The sequence below is a fragment of the Ranitomeya variabilis genome, chromosome 5 (assembly GCF_051348905.1).
Source record: "Ranitomeya variabilis isolate aRanVar5 chromosome 5, aRanVar5.hap1, whole genome shotgun sequence".
Classification (NCBI taxonomy): domain Eukaryota; kingdom Metazoa; phylum Chordata; class Amphibia; order Anura; family Dendrobatidae; genus Ranitomeya; species Ranitomeya variabilis.
The window spans coordinates 220,430,311-220,455,792 of record NC_135236.1 but is presented as its reverse complement, the minus strand read 5'-3'; positions in this window follow the sequence as shown (position 1 = coordinate 220,455,792).

Sequence of the window (25,482 nt, the reverse complement as noted above, 5' to 3'; positions counted from 1 at the left end):
GCATAAAGGACTGAAAGACTGACGGAGCATTGGAGAGTCCAAAAGGCATTACCAAATACTCAAAATGGCCCTCAGGCGTATTAAATGCGGTTTTCCACTCATCACCCTGTTTTATCCGCACCAGATTATACGCACCACGAAGATCTATTTCAGTGAACCACCTAGCCCCCTTAATGCGAGCAAACAAATCAGTAAATAATGGCAATGGATACTGGTATTTGACTGTAATCTTATTCAGAAGGCGATAATCTATACAAGGCCTCAGGGAACCATCTATTTTTGCCACGAAAAAAAAACCTGCTCCCAGAGGGGACGAAGATGGACGAATATGTCCCTTTTCCAAGGACTCCTTAATATAATTCCGCATAGCAGTATGCTCTGGCAGTGACAGATTAAATAAACGACCCTTAGGGAACTTACTGCCAGGAATCAACTCTATAGCACAGTCACACTCTCTATGGGGAGGGAGCGAATTGAGCTTAGGCTCCTCAAAAACATCCCTATAATCCGACAAAAACGCAGGGATCTCCGAAGGAGTAGATGAAGCTATAGAAATCGGAGGTGCATCATCATGAACCCCGTGACATCCCCAGCTTAGCACAGACATTGTTTTCCAGTCCAGGACAGGATTATGAGTTTGTAACCATGGCAGACCCAGCACTAGTACATCATGTAAATTATACAGTACAAGGAAGCGAATCACCTCCTGATGAACGGGAGTCATGCGCATGGTCACTTGTGTCCAATACTGCGGTTTATTCATAGCCAATGGTGTAGAATCAATTCCTTTCAGAGGAATAGGAACTTCCAGAGGCTCTAGACTAAAACTGCAGCGTTTAGCAAATGACCAATCCATAAGACTCAGGGCAGCGCCTGAATCCACATAGGCATCGACGGAAATGGAAGACAGTGAAAAAATCAGAGTCACAGACAAAATGAACTTAGACTGCAGAGTATCAATGGCAAAAGATTTATCAACCCTTTTTGTGCGTTTAGAGCATGCTGATATAACATGAGCTGAATCACCACAATAAAAACACAAACCATTTTTCCGCCTATAATTTTGCCGTTCACTTCTGGACTGAATTCTATCACATTGCATAGTCTCAGGTGCCTGTTCAGAAGACACCGCCAACTGGTGCACGGGTTTGCGCTCCCGTAAACGCCGATCAATCTGAATGGCCATAGCCATAGACTCATTCAGACCTGTAGGCGCAGGGAACCCCACCATAATATCCTTAATGGCCTCAGAAAGACCATTTCTGAAGTTTGCAGCCAGGGCGCACTCATTCCACTGAGTAAGCACCGACCATTTCCGAAATTTCTGACAATATATTTCCGCTTCATCATGCCCCTGAGAGAGGGCCAATAAAGCCTTTTCAGCCTGAATCTCTAGGTTAGGTTCCTCATAGAGCAATCCCAATGCCAGAAAAAACGCATCCACACTGAGCAATGCAGGATCCCCTGGTGCCAATGCAAATGCCCAATTCTGAGGGTCGCCCCGTAGGAACGATATAACAATCTTGACCTGTTGAGCAGGGTGTCCAGAGGAGCGAGATTTCAAAGAGAGAAACAATTTACAATTGTTCCTGAAATTCAGGAAGGTAGATCTATCTCCAGAAAAAAACTCTGGAATAGGAATTCTAGGTTCAGACATGGGAGTGTGAACAACGAAATCCTGTATGTTTTGAACCTTTGCCGCGAGATTACTCAGGCTGGAAGCCAAACTCTGGACATCCATGATAAACAGCTAAGATCAGAGCCATTCAAGGGTTAAGAGGAGGTAAGAAGCAGCTAGACAGCAATTAAGGGCTAGGCAGCAAAACTCTGAAGGAAAAAAATAATAATAATTTTCCTTGAACACTTCTTTTTCTCCTGCTTTAGCCCAAACAATTAACACTTTGTGGGCCGGCTATACTGTCATGAATCCCCAATGGCTAGGGATAGCACAGGATCAGCAAAGTATAATAAATATCGGACGAGCTCTAGGGTGATGGAACCTGGGCTGACCGCTGCCCTACGCCTGACAAACGCAACTAGAGATAGCCAGGGAGCGTGCCTACGTTGGTTCTAGACGCCACGCACCAGCCTAAGAGCTAACTAGTACTGCAGAGAAAACAAAGACCTCACTTGCCTCCAGAGGAATTAACCCCAAAGATATAGTTGCCCCCCACATGTATTGACGGTGAAATGAGAGGAAGGCACATACATAGAGATGATGTATATAGCTTTAGCAAATAGAGGCCCGCTGAAAACTAGAAAGCAGAATGACACAAAAGGGGACTGAGCGGTCAGCAAAAAACCCTAATCAAAAAAACCATCCTGAGATTACAAGAACCCATGTGCCAACTCATGGCACATGGGGAGAACCTCAGTCCACTAGAGCAACCAGCTAACAAAGAGACATAATAAGCAAGCTGGACAAAAAACCAAACAACTGAAAATCAGCACTTAGCTTATCCTGAAAGATCTGGGAGCAGGTAGGCAGGAACCAAACAGAGCACATCTGAACACATTGATAGCCGGCAAGGGAAATGACAGAGAGGCCAGGTAAAATAGGAAACACCCAGCCTCTGATGGACAGATGGAAACCAAAGGCCGCAACCCACCAAAGTCACCCAGTACCAGCAGTAACCACCAGAGGGAGCCCGCAAACAGAATCCACAACACTGGAGTATTTTGTGATCCTCAACCACTAAGGATCATAACAGTAGAGCAGGCCCAAAAGTGTTTAATGCATCGCAGAAGTGGGATAAAAAGAAGACCTGAGTACATTTTTTTTTTTTCCTCCCGCTTTTCCTTTGCTGCAGTCTGTTTAGCTTCTTTCATCCCCTTGAACTCTGGGTGGTTTTGAGCTCAGCTGCAGACATGAATGTTCAGACTCTGGCTTCTAGTGTGGATCATCTTGCTGCACGGGTGCAAAGTATTCAGGATTTTGTTATTCATAGCCCTATGTCTGAACCAAAAATACCCATCCCTGAGTTGTTTTCTGGAGATAGATCTAGGTTTCTAAATTTTAAGAATAATTGTAAGTTATTTCTATCTCTGAGACCTCGTTCCTCTGGTGATTCCGCTCAGCAAGTTAAAATTGTTATCTCCTTGTTACGTGGCGACCCTCAAGATTGGGCTTTCTCTCTGGCGCCAGGAGATCCTGCATTGCTTAATGTAGATGCATTTTTTCTGGCTCTTGGACTGCTTTATGAGGAGCCTATTCTTGAGAATCAGGCAGAAAAAGCATTGCTGGCTATCTCTCAAGGTCAGGATGAAGCAGAGGTGTATTGTCAAAAATTTCGGAAATGGTCGGTGCTTACTCAATGGAATGAGTGTGCCCTGGCTGCAAATTTCAGAGAAGGTCTTTCTGAGGCCGTTAAGAATGTTATGGTGGGGTTTCCCACCCCTACAAGTCTGAGTGATTCTATGGCTTTAGCCATTCAGGTTGATCGGCGTTTGCGGGAGCGCAAATCTGCTCATCCTTTGGCGGTATTTTCTGAACAGAGACCTGAGTCTATGCAATGTGACCGAACTCTGACCAGAATTGAGCGACAAAGTCATAGACGTCAAAATGGGTTGTGCTTTTACTGTGGTGATTCTACTCATGTTATCTCAGCATGCTCTAAACGCTTAAAAAAAAATCGCTAAACCTGTCACCATTGGTACTATGCAGCCTAAATTTATTTTGTCTGTTACTTTGATTTGTTCTTTGTCATCCTACCCGATTATGGCTTTTGTGGATTCGGGTGCTGCCCTGATTCTGATGGATTTGTCGTTTGCCAGGCGCTGTGGTTTTGTCCTGGAGCCTTTGGAATTTCCCATTCCTCTGAGGGGAATTGATGCTACGCCATTGGCTGAGAATAAGCCTCAGTATTGGACGCAAATGACCATGTGCATGACTCCCGTACATCAGGAGGTGATTCGCTTTCTTGTTCTGCATAATTTGCATGATGTTGTCGTTTTGGGTCTGCCATGGCTGCAGGCTCATAATCCAGTTTTAGATTGGAAAGCTATGTCTGTGTCAAGTTGGGGTTGTCAGGGAATTCATGGCGATGCTCCGTTGGTGTCTATTGCTTCTTCCACTCCTTCTGAGGTCCCTGAGTTTTTGTCTGACTACCAGGATGTATTTGATGAGCCCAGGTCCAGTGCCCTGCCCCCTCATAGGGATTGTGACTGTGCTATAAATTTAATTCCTGGTAGTAAATTCCCTAAGGGACGACTTTTTAATCTGTCTATACCAGAGCATGCCGCGATGCGGAGTTATATAAAGGAGTCTTTGGAGAAGGGACATATTCGCCCATCCTCTTCCCCTCTTGGTGCAGGATTTTTTTTTGTGGCCAAGAAGGACGGTTCTTTGAGACCTTGTATAGATTATCGTCTTCTGAATAAAATCACAGTCAAATTTCAGTATCCTTTACCACTATTGTCTGATTTGTTTGCTCGGATTAAGGGTGCCAGTTGGTTCACCAAGATAGATCTCCGTGGTGCGTATAACCTTGTGCGCATTAAGCAGGGAGATGAATGGAAAACAGCATTTAATACGCCTGAAGGCCATTTTGAGTACTTGGTGATGCCTTTTGGACTCTCTAATGCTCCTTCTGTGTTTCAGTCCTTCATGCATGACATCTTCCGAGAATATCTGGATAAATTTATGATTGTTTATCTGGATGACATTTTGGTCTTTTCTGATGATTGGGAGTCCCATGTGAAGCAGGTCAGGATGGTGTTTCAGGTCCTGCGTGCTAATGCTTTATTTGTGAAGGGCTCAAAATGTCTCTTCGGAGTACAGAAGGTCTCCTTTTTGGGTTTTATTTTTTCTCCTTCTACTGTGGAGATGGACCCGGTCAAGGTCCAGGCTATTTATGACTGGACTCAGCCCACGTCTGTTAAGAGTCTTCAGAAGTTCTTGGGTTTTGCTAATTTTTACCGTTGTTTCATCGCTAATTTTTCTAGCGTGGTTAAACCTTTGACGGATTTGACCAAGAAGGGTTCTGATGTTACTAATTGGTCTCCTGCGGCCGTGGAGGCTTTTCGGGAGCTGAAGCACCGGTTTTCTTCAGCTCCAGTCTTATGTCAGCCAGATGTCTCTCTCCCCTTCCAGGTCGAGGTTGATGCTTCTGAGATTGGAGCAGGGGCTGTTTTGTCGCAGAGAAGCTCTGATGGCTCTGTGATGAAGCCATGTGCTTTCTTTTCAAGAAAGTTTTCGCCTGCTGAGCGGAATTATGATGTTGGTAATCGGGAGTTGTTGGCTATGAAGTGGGCATTTGAGGAGTGGCGACATTGGCTCGAAGGAGCTAAACATCGCGTGGTGGTCTTGACTGATCACAAAAATCTGATTTACCTTGAATCTGCCAAGTGCCTGAATCCTAGAAGGCTCGTTGGTCGTTGTTTTTCTCCCGTTTCAACTTCGTGGTCTCATACCTGCCTGGTTCGAAGAACGTGAAAGCTGAAGCACTTTCTAGGAGTTTTGTGCCTGACTCCGGGAGTTTCTGAGCCGGCTGGTATTCTCAGAGAGGGAGTGATTTTGTCTGCCATTTCCCCAGATTTGCGACGAGTGCTGCAGAAATTTCAGGCGGATAGACCCGACCGTTGTCCACCAGAGAGACTGTTTGTCCCGGAGAGATGGACCAGCAGAGTTATTTCCGAGGTTCATTCTTCGGTGTTGGCGGGTCATCCTGGGATTTTTGGTACCAGAGATTTGGTGGCTAGGTCCTTCTGGTGACCTTCCTTGTCACGGGATGTGCGTTCCTTTGTGCAGTCTTGTGGGATGTGTGCTCGGGCTAAGCCTTGCTGTTCTCGTGCCAGCGGTTTGCTTTTGCCTTTGCCTATTCCGAAAAGGCCTTGGACGCACATTTCCATGGATTTTATTTCGGATCTTCCAGTATCTCAGAAAATTTCTGTCATCTGGGTGGTGTGTGATCATTTTTCCAAGATGGTCCATTTGGTGCCCTTGCCTAAGTTGCCTTCTTCCTCCGATTTGGTGCCTCTATTTTTTCCCTTCCCCATGACAGCACCGGTACATGAGAGATGGTCCCGCCCCCAAGAACAGGAAACCTGCATAGGAGATAAAAGATGGGGGCGGCACCTCTCTCCTCAGTTTGGTTTCCTGTTCTTGCGGGGAACCTGCGGTGCTGCATGGGGAGAGGTCTCCCTCGCTAAGCCGGTCTCTGAACCGAGGTCCGCGGTGGGAGCAGCGGCGGCGGCGTACGCGCGTCGCCTCCATACCTGGAGCTGCAGGTGCGTCCTTCCCACTGCGGACTCCCCGGCGTCCGCTCCTGGCCGGAGGCTGGGCCGGGGGAGAAAAATGAGCGTGCCCATCACGACGCTGGCGCCGACTGAATGGGGAACTTCCGGGTGTAACCGGAAGTGACGCTACACGTTGAAGAAGCGGTGTGCTGACACTCCCCGGGGGGGAGGGAGTTCAGGGGCGCACACACCGCTTCCTGCCCGCCTATATTTAAATCTACAAGGCGGCATGCTGGCGCTGGGAACAGTCTCCTGCAAGATGGCAGATCTGAAGGAATCAGCGATCCCAGCAGACATCCCACAGCCTGTCGTGGTACTGAGGGTCCGGTGGGTGAGTGCCTTTGTAAGGCAAAGACATGTCAGTGACATTGTGTTTTTTTGTATATATGCAGGGAAAGAAAGTTGCCTCTAAACAAAAGCATAAAGTATGTGCACTCTGTGATAAAAGCCTTCCCAAAACGTATGAAAAGCGTATGTGCCGCTCATGCATAGAGAAAACTGTGTCTGAAGAGTCATCATCATTGCTTCAGAATATAAAAGATATTGTTAGAAGCGAAGTACAATGTACGGTAAAGGAGCAGTTAAAACAACATGGGTTGCAGAGCTCCGTAAACCCGCCCTCTATGTCTGCCCAGGCATCTGATGTAGAATCCGAGGGTGAACTGGGTGAGCTTCCGCCCGAGGAGGTTTCGGACCTGGACTCTTCAGATGAAGAGTGTGGCCGGCCTTATGTCTTATCAGAAGATGTGGGGAAGTTGCTAAAACTGGTCAGGTCCACCCTGGGGGTTGAGACGCCAAAAGAGAAGCAAACAGTTCAGGACTCTATGTTCAGTAATTTGGAGGATAGGAAACGGAAAGTTTTCCCATTTCATGATAACATACTAAATCTCATTAAAAAAGAATGGAAAAAAACGAATAAAAGGATTTCAGTTCCCCTTCAGTTCGCCTTGAAACGTAAATATCCCTTTAGTGAGGAAATTTGCGAGAAATGGGAAAAGGCGACTAAGTTGGACGCGGCTATCGCAAGTACTTCCAGGGGCATAGCACTTCCCTTTGAGGACATGGGGGCCCTAAAAGACCCCCTAGATAAAAAGGCGGATGCCTTTCTAAAATCAGCCTGGGAAGCCTCAACTTGGGCGTTTAAACCTGGAGTAGCGGCTACTTGTACTGCCCGTGCCATGGTTAAATGGCTGGAGGAACTAAGCGACCAAATAAAAAATAAAAAACAAATGTCCAAGAGACAGACTTCTAGAAGTCATCCCTCCACTTCAAAATGCAGCAGGATTCCTGGCGGACGCTGCCATTGATTCTGTTCGGTTTTCTGCCCGGGCGGGTTCCCTTTCTAATTCAGGTAGAAGGGCATTGTGGTTAAAAAATTGGAATGCTGATTTCCAATCTAAAGTGAAGCTCTGTGTGGTCCCCTGTGAGGGCCAATATTTATTCGGCAGCGCTTTAGATGAGATCTTAGAAAAAGCGGCGGACAAGAAAAAGCACTTCCCTCCACCTCCCTTCTTTAAACGACGTTGGTATGACAATCGTCGGTCCTTTCGAGGATCAGGTAGGGGCCGAGGCCGCCCAACGGATAGAACCACACGGGGAAAACCCTGGGGGGAGAAAAGAGAAAGAGGGTTTCTTTTCAATAAACCTCCAAAACCAGATCCCAAACAATGACGCCATATTTCAGGTGTGAGGAAGGTTACGGTTCTTTGTCCATCAGTGGGTAACCTTACAGCCGTCCCAATGGATAATCAACTTGTTATCAGACGGCCTACGACTAAATTTCATCTCCCTGCCTCCCCACCAAATAAAAGTTACTCGTGTGGCCAAAAAGAACCAGTTAGTTCTCGAAAAAGAAGTTCGTCTTCTTTTAGACAAAAAAGTCCTGGTAAGGGTACCTCCACAGGAAATAGGGAGGGGATTTTACAGCACCCTTTTCCTCACTCCAAAACCGGATGGATCTTTAAGAACTATTTTCAACCTAAAAGAATTAAACAAATTCATCCGGGTAGAAAAATTCAAAATGGAGACTCTGAGAACGGCGGTAAAACTGTTGTATCTAGGATGTTATATGGCAGTGATAGACCTTACCGATGCCTATTATCATGTGCCGATCAGCAGAGAACATCAACAATTCCTGAGGTTGGTTGTGCAGCTGGGGAAGGTCTACACCCATCTACAATACCAATGTCTCCCCTTTGGGGTATCGGTAGCTCCTCGTATTTTTACCAAAATAATTTCGGAAGTAGCATCCTTCATAAGGAGAGAGAACATTCTGCTAGTGCCCTATTTAGACGATTTCCTCCTGATAGCAGACAATCAAGAAGATTGCATAAAAGCAGTTACAACAGTACGAGAGCTACTAACCAAACTAGGGTGGATAATAAACTTAAAAAAATCAAGATTGATTCCAGCCCAGATACAGAAGTTCCTGGGGATCCAATTAAATTCAATCAAACAGGTCTGTATCCTTCCAGACAGAAAAGTCGAGGCCATAAAACAACGTATAACACAAATACAGGTGGCCCAATACGTCTCGGTAAGGGAAGCCATGTCCCTCCTAGGCATGCTTACTGCAACAATTCCGGCAGTCCAATGGGCACAACTTCATTCAAGGGACCTACAGTGGGAGATCCTGTCAGAACAAACAAGAATACCCTACAATCTAAACCGGAAAATCGTATTGTCACAACATGTTCGGGACTCTCTAAGCTGGTGGCTAGATTCCAGGAATCTAAAAAAAGGGGTCCCATGGTCAATCCAGAATCCGGTGATACTGACCACAGATGCAAGCCCGTTAGGTTGGGGAGCACACCTATCAGATCGGATCCTACAGGGTCTATGGGATCCACAGATGCAATTAGCCTCCTCAAACCTGAAGGAATTGACAGCAGTAAGGCAAGCAATTCTTCAAACAGAAGAAAATCTCAAAGGAAAACATTTAGTAGTGTTGTCCGACAACAGCACAACGGTGTCGTATATAAATCGACAGGGAGGAACCAGATCAAGTTCCCTAATGGAAGAAGCAGGAAGACTATTTCTTTGGGCCGAAAACCACCTTTTATCCCTCACGAGTACACACTTAAAGGGGTCGGACAACTTTGTCGCAGATTTTCTGAGTCGTCACGTCCTGCACCAGGGCGAGTGGTCACTAAATCAAAGAATATTTGGAGAAATCTGTGCAATCTGGGGACTTCCTCAAGTGGATCTTTTCTCCACAAGGCAGAATCGAAAAGTAGAAAGGTTCTACTCTCTAAACCCGAAAGAGAACCTGGAAGGAGTAGATGCGTTACTACACCAATGGAGATTCCATCTAGCCTATGCGTTTCCCCCAATCCCATTGATCCCTACAGTCCTGAAGAAGATCCGAGAAGAGAAATCACGCATAATCTTAATCGCACCCTTCTGGCCAAAGAGAGCTTGGTTCACTTGGCTCAGACGTATGTCCATCTCGGACCCGTGGATACTTCCAGAGGTTCCAAACCTTCTGCACCAGGGTCCGGTGACACATCCTCAGGTTCACAGCCTACACCTCACTGCTTGGAACTTGAGAGGGGACTGCTGCTAGCAAAGGGGTTCTCGGATCCGTTAATTACTACCCTACTGTCCAGTAGAAAAAAAGTCACAACTGATAAATACCAAAAGGTATGGGGAAAATTTTTAGAATTCTCGGGCCGAGGGTTAACTGATACCGTTCAGAAAGTCCCTATATCTGAAATCCTAGAGTTTCTCCAAAAGGGTCTGGAGAGGGGATTATCTACCAGCACTCTAAAAGTGCAAGTCTCGGCGCTTAGCGCCTTGTTTGACCAAAAATTGGCTGATCACCCTTGGGTGTGTAGGTTTATTCGGGCCTCTTTTACAGCCAGACCATTCAAACCTCGTCCAAAGGTCGCTCCCTGGGATTTAAATTTAGTTTTAAACGCCTTGACCTCCTCTCCCTTCGAGCCTCTTTCCTCCATATCGGAAAAAGCGCTAACTTTAAAAACAGTTCTCCTGATTGCCCTTACCTCTGCCAGACGCATTAGTGAGCTTCAGGCTTTATCTATTGACCCTCCTTATACTACAATTCTGGAGGATAGGGTAATTATAAAATCTGATCCGGCCTTCTTACCAAAGGTCAACTCGAAATTTCACAGGGACAAGGAGATAGTCTTGCCTTCATTTTGTGCCAATCCAAAATCCCAAGGAGAAGAAACCTTCCATTGCTTGGACGTTAGACGTTGCCTTCTTCAATATATAGAAGTGACAAAACCATGGCGACAGTCTTCAGCCCTTTTTGTCTCCTTTCAGGGGGCAAACAGGGGAAAAAAGGCCACAAAATCAACTATTGCACGTTGGCTCCGTATGGCTATATCACTTTCCTATTCCTCTTCGGGACAGGTCCCTCCACCTGGTGTTACGGCCCACTCTACAAGGGCTATTTCCACATCTTGGGCAGAGAGGGCAAATGCATCGATAGAGCAAATTTGTAATGCAGCAGTATGGTCTTCACCCTCTACGTTCTTCCGCCATTATAGATTAAATCTGGGGCTATCAGATCTTGCCTTTGGTAGGAAAGTACTATCTGCCGTTGTCCCACCCTAGAGGTTCCTTCTATTTCTTCCTCTCATGTACCGGTGCTGTCATGGGGAAGGGAAAAAATGATAATTACTTACGGGTAATTTGATTTTCCAGATCCATGACAGCACCGCTCTAGTTCCCGCCCTATCTTGGTGATGGTGTGTGATTCACAAAAAAAAAAAAAAAATCTTAAAAAAAAAACCACAAGCGAAAGATGGGGTAATAACCACTTAACATAACAATAGATAAATAGTCTTAGAGTTAAGTATATGCCTAAAACTAACATAGCGGTTACCTTACATTCTCTGTAAACAAACTGAGGAGAGAGGTGCCGCCCCCATCTTTTATCTCCTATGCAGGTTTCCTGTTCTTGGGGGCGGGACCATCTCTCATGTACCGGTGCTGTCATGGATCTGGAAAATCAAATTACCCGTAAGTAATTATCATTTTTTCAGAATGTGGTTCGCTTGCACGGCATTCCTGAAAATATTGTGTCTGATAGAGGATCCCAGTTTGTGTCCAGGTTTTGGCGGACTTTTTGTGCTAAGATGGGCATTGATTTGTCTTTTTCGTTGGCCTTCCATCCTCAGACTAATGGCCAAACCGAGCGAACTAATCAGACGTTGGAAACTTATTTGAGATGTTTTGTTTCTGCTGATCAGGATGATTGGGTGACTTTTTTGCCATTGGCCGAGTTTGCCCTTAATAATCGGGCTAGTTCTGCTACTTTGGTTTCGCCTTTTTTCTGCAATTCTGGTTTCCATCCTCGTTTTTCCTCGGGTAAGGTTGAGCCTTCTGACTGTCCTGGGGTGGATTCTGTGGTGGATAGGTTGCAGCAGATTTGGAACCATGTGGTGGACAATTTGAGGTTGTCACAGGAGAAGGCTCAGCGCTTTGCCAACCGCCGCCGCGGTGTGGGTCCCCGACTTCGTGTTGGAGATTTGGTGTGGCTGTCTTCTCGGTATGTTCCTATGAAGGTCTCCTCTCCTAAATTCAAGCCTCGCTTCATCGGTCCTTATAAGATCTTGGAAATCCTTAACCCGGTGTTTTTTCGTTTGGATCTCCCAGCATCATTTGCCATTCATAATGTGTTCCATAGGTCTTTGTTGCGGAGGTATGTGGTACCTGTGGTTCCTTCTGTTGAGCCTCCTGCTCCGGTGCTGGTCGAGGGCGAATTGGAGTACGTGGTGGAGAAGATTTTGGATTCTCGTATCTCTAGACGGAGGCTTCAGTATTTGGTTAAGTGGAAGGGCTATGGTCAGGAGGATAATTCCTGGGTTGTCGCCTCTGATGTTCATGCGGCCGATTTGGTTCATGCCTTCCACGCGGCTCATCCTGATCGCCCTGGGGGTCTTGATGAGGGTTCGGTAACCCCTCCTCAAGGGGGGGGGGTACTGTTGTGAACTCTATTTTTGGGCTCCCTCTAGTGGTCACAAGCGGTACTGTGTAGTGTTGTCTTTCTGCAGGTTGGCAGCATCAGCTGGTTCGTTATCCTTGGTTGGTTTCCTATTTAGCTCACCTGGATACTCAGTTCCTTGCCTGCTCTCAATGTATTCAGTGCTCTTCAGATTCCTTGTGACTACCTTGCTCCCAGTCTCTCCAAGACAAGCTAAGTTTTTGTTTGTTTATTTTTTGATTATCAGCATTCATCATGTTTCTTGTCCAGCTTGCTAAAATGTGATTTCCTCGCTTGCTGGTTGCTCTAGGGGACTGAGTTTCTCCCCCCACACCGTTAGTTGGTGCGGGGGTTCTTGAAATCTCAGTGTGGATATTTTGTAAGGGTTTTTTACTGACCGCACAGACCCCTTTTCTATTTTCTGCTATCTAGTATTAGTGGGCCTCATTTGCTGAATCTGCTTTCACCCCTGTGTATGTGCCTTCCTCTTACCTCACCGTTATTATTTGTTGGGGGCTTCTATATCTTTGGGGATTATTTCTCTGGAGGCAAGTGAGGTCTTTCTTTCTCTCTAGGGGTAGTTAGTTCCTCAGGCTGGCTCGAGACGTCTAGGATTTTAGACACGTTCACCGGCTACCTTTAGTGTGTTGGATAGGTTCAGATTTGCGGTCAGTCCAGTTTGCCACCTCTCTAGAGCTTGTCCTATGTTTTGTTACTTAGCTGGAGTATTTTGTGATCCTCAACCACTAAGGATCATAACAGTTTTGGTACCACTAACCGTTGTACAGTGTCTTCCCCTTTTTTCTCTACCTGGTAGAGCAAATCATTCTCAAGTACCATGTACGGGTATGCCAGCCTAGTGTCAGGTTCTACGGGTACCCCATCTATCAGTTTTACATTTTTCCTAGCCGGAGACAGGGTAGGATCTTTCATTTGCTCGCTGTGGAAGTCATCCGACTGGACTTCCAAGTCTGGCAGGCAGGGTGCTGTATGGCTGTCTGCCTCCGCCTCTCGCTGAGTTTCCTCAGTTTCCCCCGCCATAACTGAGAAGGGGAACTGAAAGTTAGATTTAATAACCTCCCCAGCAACGTTTTCCTGTGGGGCCTCCTCTAGGGGCTCGGGACCTCCCGATGGCATGGGAGAAGATTCACGGGCACAGCTACCGTGAAGGAGCAACTGATTCTCCCACAACTGCCAGAAATGGGGAAAATCCCTGCCCAGGATTATATCCTGTAACAATGCGGGAACGAGTCCCACTTTGTGTTGCACAGACCCATAGGGAGTGGAAATCCATATGACTGCTGTTAGGTACGAGCAAGTGTCCCCATGCACACACGTTACAGAAAACTTGTCAGATGGACCAGATGGAAGTGCCACCAGACTGGCTTTCACCAGAGTCACCACACTTCCAGAGTCTAGTAATGCCACAACATTCTTCCCATCAACAGATAATTCACACAGGTGCTTCGCTGTATCATTTTGACCCGCATTCACACTCACTAGCCCTGTAACCAAAGACATGCGTTTTTTAGAGTCTGTAACGTCGCACTGCATGGGTTCAGTGGTAACAGGACAGTTCGCAGAAACATGGCCCTTCTCATGGCAGCAGAAACACCTAACAGGCCCCCTACTGAGACCACCGTCCAACACTCTCGGTCTCGGAGTGCGAGCAGTCCCGTGTTCCTCCCCCAGTTTTGGGCGATTTTCCTTCACCCGCAGTCCCTGGAACAGTCTTACAGGTTCCACGAGGAGGAGGCACGGACCGGGTGCTAGCGGTTTCATCGGGAAGTCCTTCTGCCACGGAATAACGCTTGACCAACTCCACAAGTTGATCCGCGGTCGTGGGATTTCCTTGGCTTACCCACCTTCTCAACGCTGGTGGTAGTACCCTCAGGTACTTGTCCAGGACAATCCGCTGGATTATTTCTGGTGTTGTCAGTACCTCGGGTTGCAACCATTTCTTTGTTAAGTAGATCAGGTCGAACATCTGAGACCGCGGCGGTTTATCTGGCTGGTATGTCCACTGGTGTACCCTCTGTGCACAGACAGCCGTCGTCACCCCCAGCCAGGCCAGGACCTCAGCTTTCAGCTTCTCAAAGTCCTGAGCATCTTCCGGGTCCAAGTCATGGTAAGCTTTTTGGGCCTCGCCGAAGAGAAACGGGGCAATCAAATCGGCCCAACGTGCCTTCGGCCACTTCTCCCTCAAGGCCGTCCGCTCAAACGTTGTCAGGTATGCCTCGACGTCATCTTCTACAGTCAGCTTTTGCCAGTATCGACTCACATGGATCCTTCTGGACTCTGCTTCCGGGTCCGCCTCAGGCATGCTCACCAGGCGCTGCGCCACCTGTTGGAGAAGCTGGCGGTCTGCACCCGTCATGTCCACTAACTCCTTCAGCTGTGCGGCCATCAAGCGATTAGCTTCATGCTGTGCGGCAGTGGCCTGCTGCTGTACGGCAGTGGACTGTACTAGAGCTTTCACCACGTCTTCCATACTGTCGCCTGTGCCACGTAAATGCCCGCGTTCTCCACCACAATGTAACAAAACACTCCGGGATCGCCTTTGCTGGGGTCAAAGGTCACGTGGTTTGTGCATTGAATTCTGAGGCAACAGCAGGTTTCCAAGTTGGCTGACCTTAGGTCAGGTTTATTAAAGTGAAAGCAACAAAGAAAAAACAAAACATAAAAATAAATCCTAGCCTGTCCGGCACTAACTAAACCAATACGTTGCTATCTTAACAACTGGGGGGGCTTCTCCCACCCAGCTAACAACACATAGTCCTTGAGCACAGCTCTCACTCACGTTTGTCTCACACAGACAGCCAATCTGTGTGCCCCAGGCTGACGATGGAAACCTCCAGCTGGTCATCCTTTATTCCTGCACTTATTAACCCCTCGGTATCCTGAAGATACTGAGCGGCCTAACTCACATAGGACAAGTACCTGGGCGAGATATATCTGCCCCCGACTACCAGACCGACATGACTCTTACAGTAGGCTACTGTGCTCTTAGGAACCTTGAGTACTACAAAAATTATTTTCTAACCTTGTCCAGATCTGTGTCTTGCCACAATTCTGTCTCTGAGGTCCTTGGCCAGTTACTCTGACCTCATGATACCTGTTACGACCGCACATACTTACCTGCATTCTTCTATCCCTCGGCGCGCACCAGACTCTGTCCCATGCCGCTCTGCTTCTCCCTTCTCTTGGTCAAGGCATTTAGTTCTTCCGCGCATGTGCAGTCGCGTTTCCTGCACCGTACAGCCTCCTGGAAGGTCGTGACCCGATGGCTCTGCCCCAACATGGCGGCGCTCATCGGGTATTTCTTCCCGGCGTCTTCCCAGGTAAGACGCCTTTGCTTTGTAGGTTTCTCTGTACTTCTTGTCAGCGTACCTATGTCCTAGGCTCCCCGGTCTCAGTACCTTTCTCTGTTCCTGTCTGCCCTGTGTCTCCGCCGTGCCAGCCCTGCGTTTTAGCCTTGTCTGCCCTGTATCTCCGCCGTGCCTGTACCGCGTTCTTGTCTTGTCAGCCCTGTATCTCCGCCGTGTATTCTCCGTGTTCCAGTCTTGTCCACTCTGTATCTCCACTGTGTCTGCCCTCTTTTCCAGCCTTGTCTTACCCATGACCCTATCATACCTGTCCTTTCCCAGTTCTACACTAGTTTTCCGTTTCTCAGCCCATCCTGTTTGAAGCCCAGTTCTTTAATCCTTTCTCTTTGTTTCTTTTGCAGCTTCGTGGTTTTACGTGTCCCTCTCCTGAGTCTCCAGATACATATTGTCAGGGCTCTGAACATTTTTTATTACCTTTTTGTGCATTACTGCCCTTTTCCAAGATGGCGTCTTTGGTCTCATGTGCACTGTGTCTTCCTGCCATAAAACTCCACCCCAGCCTTCAGTCTGTGCTAGAGTATTCTGCCTTTTATCCAGCTCCTGACCTCTGGTTACTCCCTGGCTATATACCTGCTCCTGTGAACCTGTGTGGTGATCCTGCTACTCTGCTCTGAGTTCCTGCTGCATACACCAGTTCCAGTAATCCTCCTTCATCTGCTGCTCGTGTTTGCTTCCATCTGCATTTGCTGGACATGTAAGCTGTTTCTGCTCTGCAAGAACCTGAGACTATTACCCAGACCTCCCTGGTTGAGCTAAGATATTATTTGAACTGCCTTATAAGCATATCTATCTGTGTTGTGGACTAAGCAAGGATTTATTCGTGTCAAGTATCCTCAAGAATAATTGTGCTTCATAGACTTTCTGCATGATTGCATTTTCCTCTGAAGTTTCCTATAGACTGCTGTTATGATCTGGTGACGTTGGAGCCGCATGAAAACTTTCTCTGGAGTCGGTGGAACCTGTACTGAATGCAAATCCTGAACTAACACCGCAACTAGAAGTAGCCGTGGGGTTGCCTAACAAACCCTAGACACCTCGACACAGCCGGAGGACTAAATACCCCTATAGATGGAAATAGGAATGCTATCTTGCCTCAGAGCAGACCCCCAAAGGATAGGCAGCCCCCCACGAATAATGACTGTGAGTAGGAGAAGAATAGACACACGCAGGTAGAAAACAGGATTTAGCAAAAGAGGCCACTCTAGCTAAATAGGAAAGGATAGGACAGATTACTAGGTGGTCAGTATTAAAACCCTTCCAAAAATATCCACAACAGATAATACAAAAAGTTCCACAATCTAAGTAAAGACATGGAATGTATATCTGCCACTCCAGAGAATCCAACAAGACTGAGAAAATACTGACACAATCTAAGCTGGACAAGAAAACACAAAGAATAGCACTGAATTGTGAAGCACACAGCATGTGTGCCACAGGAAAAAAAAAACAGACACTTATCTTTGCTGATTTGGCAGAAAGGCAGGAGGAACCAGGCAGAGGTCCTACAGCTCCCTACAACAATTGACAACTGGCAAGGACTAATGAATCCTGCACACCTAAATACCCCAGTCAGAACTGCAATCAGCAGACACACCTGACCAGGACTGCAACCCAGGGACAACTGCATTACCACCTACTACCACCGGAGGGAACCCAAAAGCAGAATTCACAACAGTACCCTCCCCTTGAGGAGGGGTCACCAAACCCTCACCAGCGCCCCCAGGCCGATCAGGACGAGCCAGATGAAAGGCACGGACCAGATCAGCAGCATGGACATCAGAAGCAAAAACCCAAGAATTATCCTCCTGGCCATAACCCTTCCATTTGACAAGGTACTGAAGCCTCTGCCTCGAAAAACGAGAATCCTAAATCTTCTCAACCACATACTCCAACTCCCCATCAACCAAAACAGGGGCCGGAGGATCAACAGAGGGAACAACGGGCACCACATATTTCCGCAATAAAGATCTATGGAAGACATTATGGATAGCAAAAGAGGCCGGAAGCGCCAATCGAAAAGACACCAGATTAATAATCTCAGAAATCCTATAAGGACCAATAAACCGAGCCTTAAACTTAGGGGAAGAGACCTTCATAGGAACATGACGGGAAGACAACCAAACCAAATCCCAAACCCAAAGCCGGGAACCAACATACCGACGACGGTTAGCAAAACGTTGAGCCTCCTCCTGAGACAACACCAAATTGTCCACCACATGAGCCCAAATCTGCTGCAACCTGTCAACCACAGAATCCACACCAGGACAGTCAGAAGGCTCAACCTGCCCAGAAGAAAAACGAGGATGAAAACCAAAATTACAAAAAAAAGGCGAAACCAAAGTAGCCGAACTAGCCCGATTATTAAGGGCAAACTCGGCCAATGGCAAAAAGGCCACCCAATCATCCTGATCGGCAGACACAAAGCATCTCAAATAAGTCTCCAAAGTCTGATTAGTTCGCTAGGTCTGGCCATTTGTCTGAGGATGAAATGCAGAAGAAAAAGACAAATCAATGCCCAGCCTAGCACAAAAGGCCCACCAAAACCTAGAAACAAACTGGGAACCTCTGTCGGACACAATATTCTCCGGAATACCATGCAAACGAACCACATGCTGAAAAAACAACGGGACCAACTCTGAAGAGGAAGGCAATTTAGGCAAAGGCACCAAATGAATTATCTTAGAAAACTGGTCACAAACAACCCAGATAACCGACATCCTCTGGGAAACCAGAAGATCAGAAATAAAATCCATAGAAATATGCATCCAGGGCCTCTCAGGGACCGGCAATGGCAAAAGTAACCCACTAGCACGGGAACAACAAGGCTTGGCCCGCGCACAAGTCCCACAGGACTGCACAAAAGAACGCACATCACGTGACAATGAAGGCCACCAAAAGGACCTACCAACCAAATCTCTGGTACCAAAAATACCAGGATGACCAGACAACACTGAAAAGTGAATCTCAGAAATCACTCTACTAGTCCATCTGTCAGGAACAAACAATTTCCCCACAGGACAGCGATCAGGTCTATCAGCCTGAAATTCCTGAAGAACCCGCCGTAAATCAGGGGAAATGGCAGAAAGGACCACCCCTTCTTTCAGAATGCCGACCGGTTCAAGGACCTCAGGAGAATCAGGCAAAAAACTCCTAGAAAGGGCATCAGCCTTAATATTCTTAGAACCCGGAAGATACGAAACCACGAAATCAAAACGGGAAAAAAACAAGGAACATCGAACATGTCTAGGACTCAGCCGTTTGGCAGACTCGAGGTAAATCAAATTCTTATGATCGGTCAGGACCACAATACAGTGCTTAGCTCCCTCAAGCCAATGTCGCCACTCCTCAAACGTCCACTTCATAGCCAACAACTCCCGATTGCCGACATCATAATTGCGTTCAGCAGGCGAAAACTTGCGGGAGAAGAAGGCACACGGTTTCATCAAAGAACCAACAGAATCCCTCTGAGACAAAACGGCCTCTGCCCCAATCTCAGAAGCATCAATCTCAACCTGAAACGGAAGAGAAACATCTGGTTGGCGCAACACCGGAGCAGAAGTAAATCGGCGTTTAAGCTCCTGAAAGGCAGAGACAGCCGCAGAGGACCAATTCGCCACATCAGCGCCTTTTTTCGTCAAATCAGTGAAGGGTTTAACCACGCTGGAGAAGTTAGCAATGAACCGGCGATAAAAATTTGCAAAACCCCAAAATTTCTGAAGGCTCTTCACGGATGTGGGTTGAATCCAATCATGAATGGCCTGAACCTTAACCGGATCCATCTCCATAGATGAGGGAGAAAAAATAAAGCCCAAAAAAGAAACCTTCTGCACCCCAAAGTGACACTTAGACCCCTTCACAAACAAAGCATTGTCACGAAGGATCTCAAATACCATCCTGACCTGTTCCACATGAGACTTCCAATCATCGGAAAAAATCAAAATATCGTCCAAATATGCAATCAAAAATTTATCAATATAAGTCCGGAAGATATCATGCATGAAGGATTGAAAAACAGATGGAGCGTTAGTGAGCCCGAATGGCATCACAAGGTATTCAAAATGGCCTTCGGGCGTATTAAACGCAGTTTTCCATTCATCACCCTGCTTAATACGAACAAGATTATATGCCCCCCGAAGGTCAATCTTCGTAAACCAACTAGCCCCCTTAATCCTAGCAAACAAATCGGAAAGCAAAGGTAAAGGGTATTGAAATTTGACCGTGATCTTATTCAGGAGGCGATAATCAATACAAGGTCTCAAGGAGCCATCCTTCTTAGCAACAAAAAAAAAACCTGCTCCCAACGGTGAAGAAGATGGCCGAATATGCCCTTTCTCCAAAGACTCCTTAACATAACTCCGCATGGCGGTATGTTCAGGCACAGACAGGTTGAAAAGTCGGCCTTTAGGAAACTTACTGCCTGGAATCAAGTCAATCGCACAATCACAGCTCCTGCGCGGTGGAAGGGAACTGGACTTGGGCTCATCGAATACATCCTAAAAATCAGACAAAAACTCTGGAATTTCAGAAGAGGAAGAAGAGGAGATTGACATCAAAGGAACATCATTATGAACCCCCTGACAACCCCAACTAGTCACAGACATAGATTTCCAATCCAACACAGGATTATGTACCTGCAACCACGGGAAACCCAGCACGATAACATCATGCAAATTATGCAAAACCAGAAATCGACAATCTTCCTGATGGGCTGGCGCCATGTGCATGGTCACCTGTGTCCAAAACTGGGGCTTATTTTTAGCTAAAGGTGTAGCATCAATCCCCCTTAAAGGAATAGGGTTCTGCAAAGGCTGCAAGGGAAAACCACAACGCCTGGCAAACTCAAAATCCATTAAGTTCAAGGCGGCGCCTGAATCCACAAACGCCATGACAGAAAATGATGACAATGAGCAGATCAAGGACACCGATAACAGAAATTTAGGTTGTACAGTACTGATAGTAAATGAACTAGCGATCTTTTTTGTCCGCTTAGGGCAGACAAATGACATGAGAAGCATCGCCACAATAAAAACACAACCTATTCTGACGTCTGAATCCTTGTCGTTCCGTTCTAGACAAAATCCTATCACACTGCATTGGCTCAGGAATTTGCTCCAAGGGCGACGCCACAGCGCGCACAGTTTGTCGCTCCCGCAAGCGCCGATCAATCTGAATGGCCAGAGACATAGAATCACTCAGACCGGAAGGCGTGGGAAACCCCACCATAACATCTTTAACGGATTCAGAAAGACCCTTTCTGAAAATTGCCGCCAAAGCATCATCATTCCATTTAGTCAATACAGACCATTTTCTAAATTTCTGACAATACAATTCTGCCGCCTCTTGACCCTGAGACAGGGCCAACAAGGTTTTCTCCGCTTGATCCACAGAATTAGGTTCATCATATAATAATCCTAAAGCCTGAAAAAAGGAATCTACATTAAGCAAGGCCGGATTCCCAGATTCCAGGGAAAATGCCCAATCCTGTGGATCGCCACGCAGCAGGGAGATGACAATTTTAACCTGCTGAATGGAATCACCGGAGGATCGTGGTCTCAGAGCAAAAAACTGTTTACAATTGTTTTTAAAACCCAAAAATTTGGATCTATCACCAAAAAACAAATCAGGGGTAGGAATCTTCGGCTCTAAAGCAGGAGTCTGAACAATATAATCAGAAATACCCTGTACCCTAGCAGCAAGCTGGTCTACACGAGAAGCTAATTCCTGAACATCCATGCTGGCACAAGACTCCTCAGCCACCCATAAATAAAGAGGGAAGAAAAGACAGAACAGACTGCAGAAAAAAAAATGGCTCAACACCTTTCTTCCCTTCTTCTGAGATGCATTTAACTCATTATGGGCCAGTTGTACTGTTATGATCTGGTGACCTTGGAGCCGCATGAAAACTTTCTCTGGAGTCGGTGGAACCTGTACTGACCGCAAATCCTGAACTAACACCGCAACTAGAAGTAGCCGTGGGGTGCGCCTAACAAACCCTAGACACCTCGACACAGCCGGAGGACTAAATACCCCTATAGATGGAAATAGGAATGCTATCTTGCCTCAGAGCAGACCCCCAAAGGATAGGCAGCCCCCCACGAATAATGACTGTGAGTAGGAGAAGAATAGACACACGCAGGTAGAAAACAGGATTTAGCAAAAGAGGCCACTCTAGCTAAATAGGAAAGGATAGGACAGATTACTAGGCAGTCAGTATTAAAACCCTTCCAAAAATATCCACAACAGATAATACAAAAAGTTCCACAATCTAAGTAAAGACATGGAATGTATATCTGCCACTCCAGAGAATCCAACAAGACTGAGAAAATACTGACACAATCTAAGCTGGACAAGAAAACACAAAGAATAGCACTGAATTGTGAAGCACACAGCATGCGTGCCACAGGAAAAAAAACCCAGACACTTATCTTTGCTGATTTGGCAGAAAGGCAGGAGGAACCAGGCAGAGGTCCTACACCTCCCAACAACAATTGACAACTGGCAAGGACTAATGAATCCTGCACACCTAAATACCCCAGTCAGAACTGCAATCAGCAGACACACTTGACCAGGACTGCAACCCAGGGACAACTGCATTACCACCTACTACCACCGGAGGGAACCCAAAAGCAGAATTCACAACAGACTGCTGAGCTGCATTTGATATTTGCACCAAGTGTTGTGGACTTGAGTTTCTCTCTGCACCAGGAGATGAGTGGAAGACAGCGTTCAGATGCCGGTATGGACACTTTGAATCTCTTGTGATGCCCTTTGGGCTTTGTAACGCCCCTGCAACATTTCAACACCTTGCTAATGACATTTTCAGAGATTTGTTGGACCAGTTTGTAGTGATCTATTTGGACGATATACTAATCTTTTCTGACTCTCTACAGGAACATGAAGAACATGTCAAAACTGTTTTAAGACGTCTGAAAGAGAACTATCTGTATATTAAGCCGGAGAAATGCGAGTTCCATCGTTCTGAGATACAGTTCTTAGGTTATATCATCTCTCCCTAGGGGCTGAACATGGAATCTGGTAAGATTCAGGCTATCCTTGACTGGCCGGTACCCAAGAACGTTAAGGAGATCCAACGTTTTATTGGTTTTGCAAATTTCTACAGACGCTTCATTCAAAATTTTTCTGATATTGTCCGTCCCATTACTTCCTTGACAAAGAAGGAAAAGCCGTTTAAATGGTCATCACAGACTCAAGAAGCTTTTGATCGGCTTAAGATCTGTTTCACATCAGCACCGTTGTTGATACACCCAGATCCAACACTTTCTTTCATTGTGGAGGTGGACGCTTCTGATAATGCTTTGGGGGCTATTCTCTCCCAAAGAACTGGAGAGAAGGGTCTGCTACATCCTTGTGCTTTCTTTTCCCATAGACTAACCTCAGCAGAGAAGAATTACGATGTGGGAGACAAGGAATTGCTGGCTATTATTGCGGCTTTCAAAGAATGGAGGCATCATCTGCAAGGAGCTGCACAACAGATCATAGTGCTAACTGACCATCGCAATTTAGAGTTCCTTAGATCTGCTAGATGTCTTTCTCCTCGTCAGGCTCATTGGAACATATTTTTAAATCAATTTAACTTTGTTATCTCGTACAGTCCAGGTTCTCGTAATGGGAAGGCTGATGCTTTATCCCGAATCCATGCTGCGGATTCCGTACCTGGAGCCCCGTCCAAGACCATTCTATCTGATGCCAATTTCATCGGAGTTATCCACGATCAGGACTTGTGGAAGGAGTGCAGGGAGGCCTATGACGGTGATGTATTTCTGGCCAACCCACCTGTGAATATTAATCTTGTCTTTAAGGGTGGCATGTGGTTCAGAGATCGACGTATCTACGTCCCTGAGGTCGTCCGTCTGCAGATCCTCAAGTTGGTACATGACTCCAAGTTGGCTGGCTACAGGGGGGTACAGAAGACACAAGAGTTCCTGAGCCGATTCTTCTGGTGGCCAACTTGCCTGAAGGATACCAAGGACTATGTTCTCTCTTGCGAGGTATGTGTTCGTTACAAGACTCCTCATGTGGCACCTATGGGTCTTCTACAACCATTACCTGTTCCGTCCAGCCCTTGAGGTCTATATCAATGGACTTTATTGTGGAGCTGCCTACATCGGGGGGCATGAATACAATCATGGTGGTAGTTGATCGCCTGTAGGGTTGAGCGAAACGGGTCGGCCATTTTCAGAAGTCGCCGACTTTTGGCAAAGTCGGGTTTCATGAAACCCGACCCCTGTGTGGGGTCGGCCATGAGGTCGGCGATCTTCTAAATCTGGGATCGGAATTCCGATACAGAGTTCCGATATGTTTGCGATATCGGGAATCGGTATCGGAATCCATATTTAAGTGTTAAATAAAGAATCAAAATAAAAAATATTGATATACTCACCCTCGGACGCGCCCTGGTACTAACCGGCAGGCTTCCTTCCTAAGAATGAGCGCGTGAATGACCTGCGGTGACGTCGCGGCTTGTGATTGGTCGCGAGCGGTCACATGGACAAGCCGCGACGCCATCTAAGGTCCTTCACGCGCTCATTCTTAGGAAGGAAGGCTGCCGGAAAGAAGCAGGGAGCGTCCGAGCGTGAGTATATACCTAATAGGAATATACTCACCCTCGGACGCGCCCTGCTTCTTTCCGGCAGCCTTCCTTCCTAAGAATGAGCGCGTAAAGGACCTTAGATGACATCGCGGCTTGTCCATGTGACCGCTCGCGACCAATCACAAGCCGCGACGTCTCCGCAGGTCATTCATGTGCTCATTCTTAGGAAGGAAGCCTGCCGGTTAGTACCAGGGCACGTCCGAGGGTGAGTATATCAATATTTTTTATTTTGATTCTTTATTTTACACATTAATATGGATCCCAGGGCCTGAAGGAGAGTTTCCTCTCCTTCAGACCCTGGGAACCATAGTATCCCATTGCACTGCATTGGGTTTCGTGTTTCGGCCGACCCCGACCCCGACTTTTTTATAGGATCGGCCGATTTCACTCGACCCGACTTTTGAGAAAGTCGGGTTTCGTGAAACCCGACCCGATCCTATAAAAATAAAAGTCGCTCAACCCTAATCGCCTGACCAAAGCTGCTCATTTTGTTCCGTGCACCGGCCTCCCCTCAGCTAAAGATACAGTGAACTTGGTTATACAGAATGTCTTTCGGTTGCATGGGGTTCCGGATGAGATCATCTCTGACCGTGGAGTGCAGTTCACTTCAAGATTCTGGAAGGGGTTTTGCTCTGCACTCAATATTAATGTCTGTCTCTCTTCCGCTTACCATCCCCAGACAAATGGTCAGACTGAGCGTACCAACCAGACGCTGGAACAATATCTAAGATGCTATGTCAGCCATCTCCAGGATGATTGGTTGGAGTTGCTGCCGTTAGCCGAATTTTCATATAACAATTCTCAGAGCGCCTCCACTAAATTTACACCTTTCTTTGCCAATCTGGGTTATCATCTGTGTATCTTACCTAGGTCTCCAATTAATTCTCCGGTTCCGGCAGTAGAGGAAAGGCTGACTGCGATGAGGCAAAATCTGGAGGTTCTGAAGGAATCCCTGACCACAGCTCAAGAACGTTATAAGAGATCGGCTGATAGATTCCGTAAACCTGCACCCATGTTCAAGGTAGGAGATTCCGTGTGGTTAGCAACTAAGAATCTGAAGTTAAACATTCCTTCACAAAAACTTGGACAGAAATTCATTGGCCCTTTCAAGATCAACGGTATTGTGAGCTCTGTGGCCTGCCGGCTGAAGCTGCCTAGGATTATGAAGGTACACCCAGTTTTTCATGTATCTTTACTAAAGCCTGTATCTCCTAATACCTTCCAGGGAGGTGTTGTGCCACCTCCGCAGCCTGTGGTGACTGATGGGCAAGAACAATTTGTGGTGGAGGAAATTG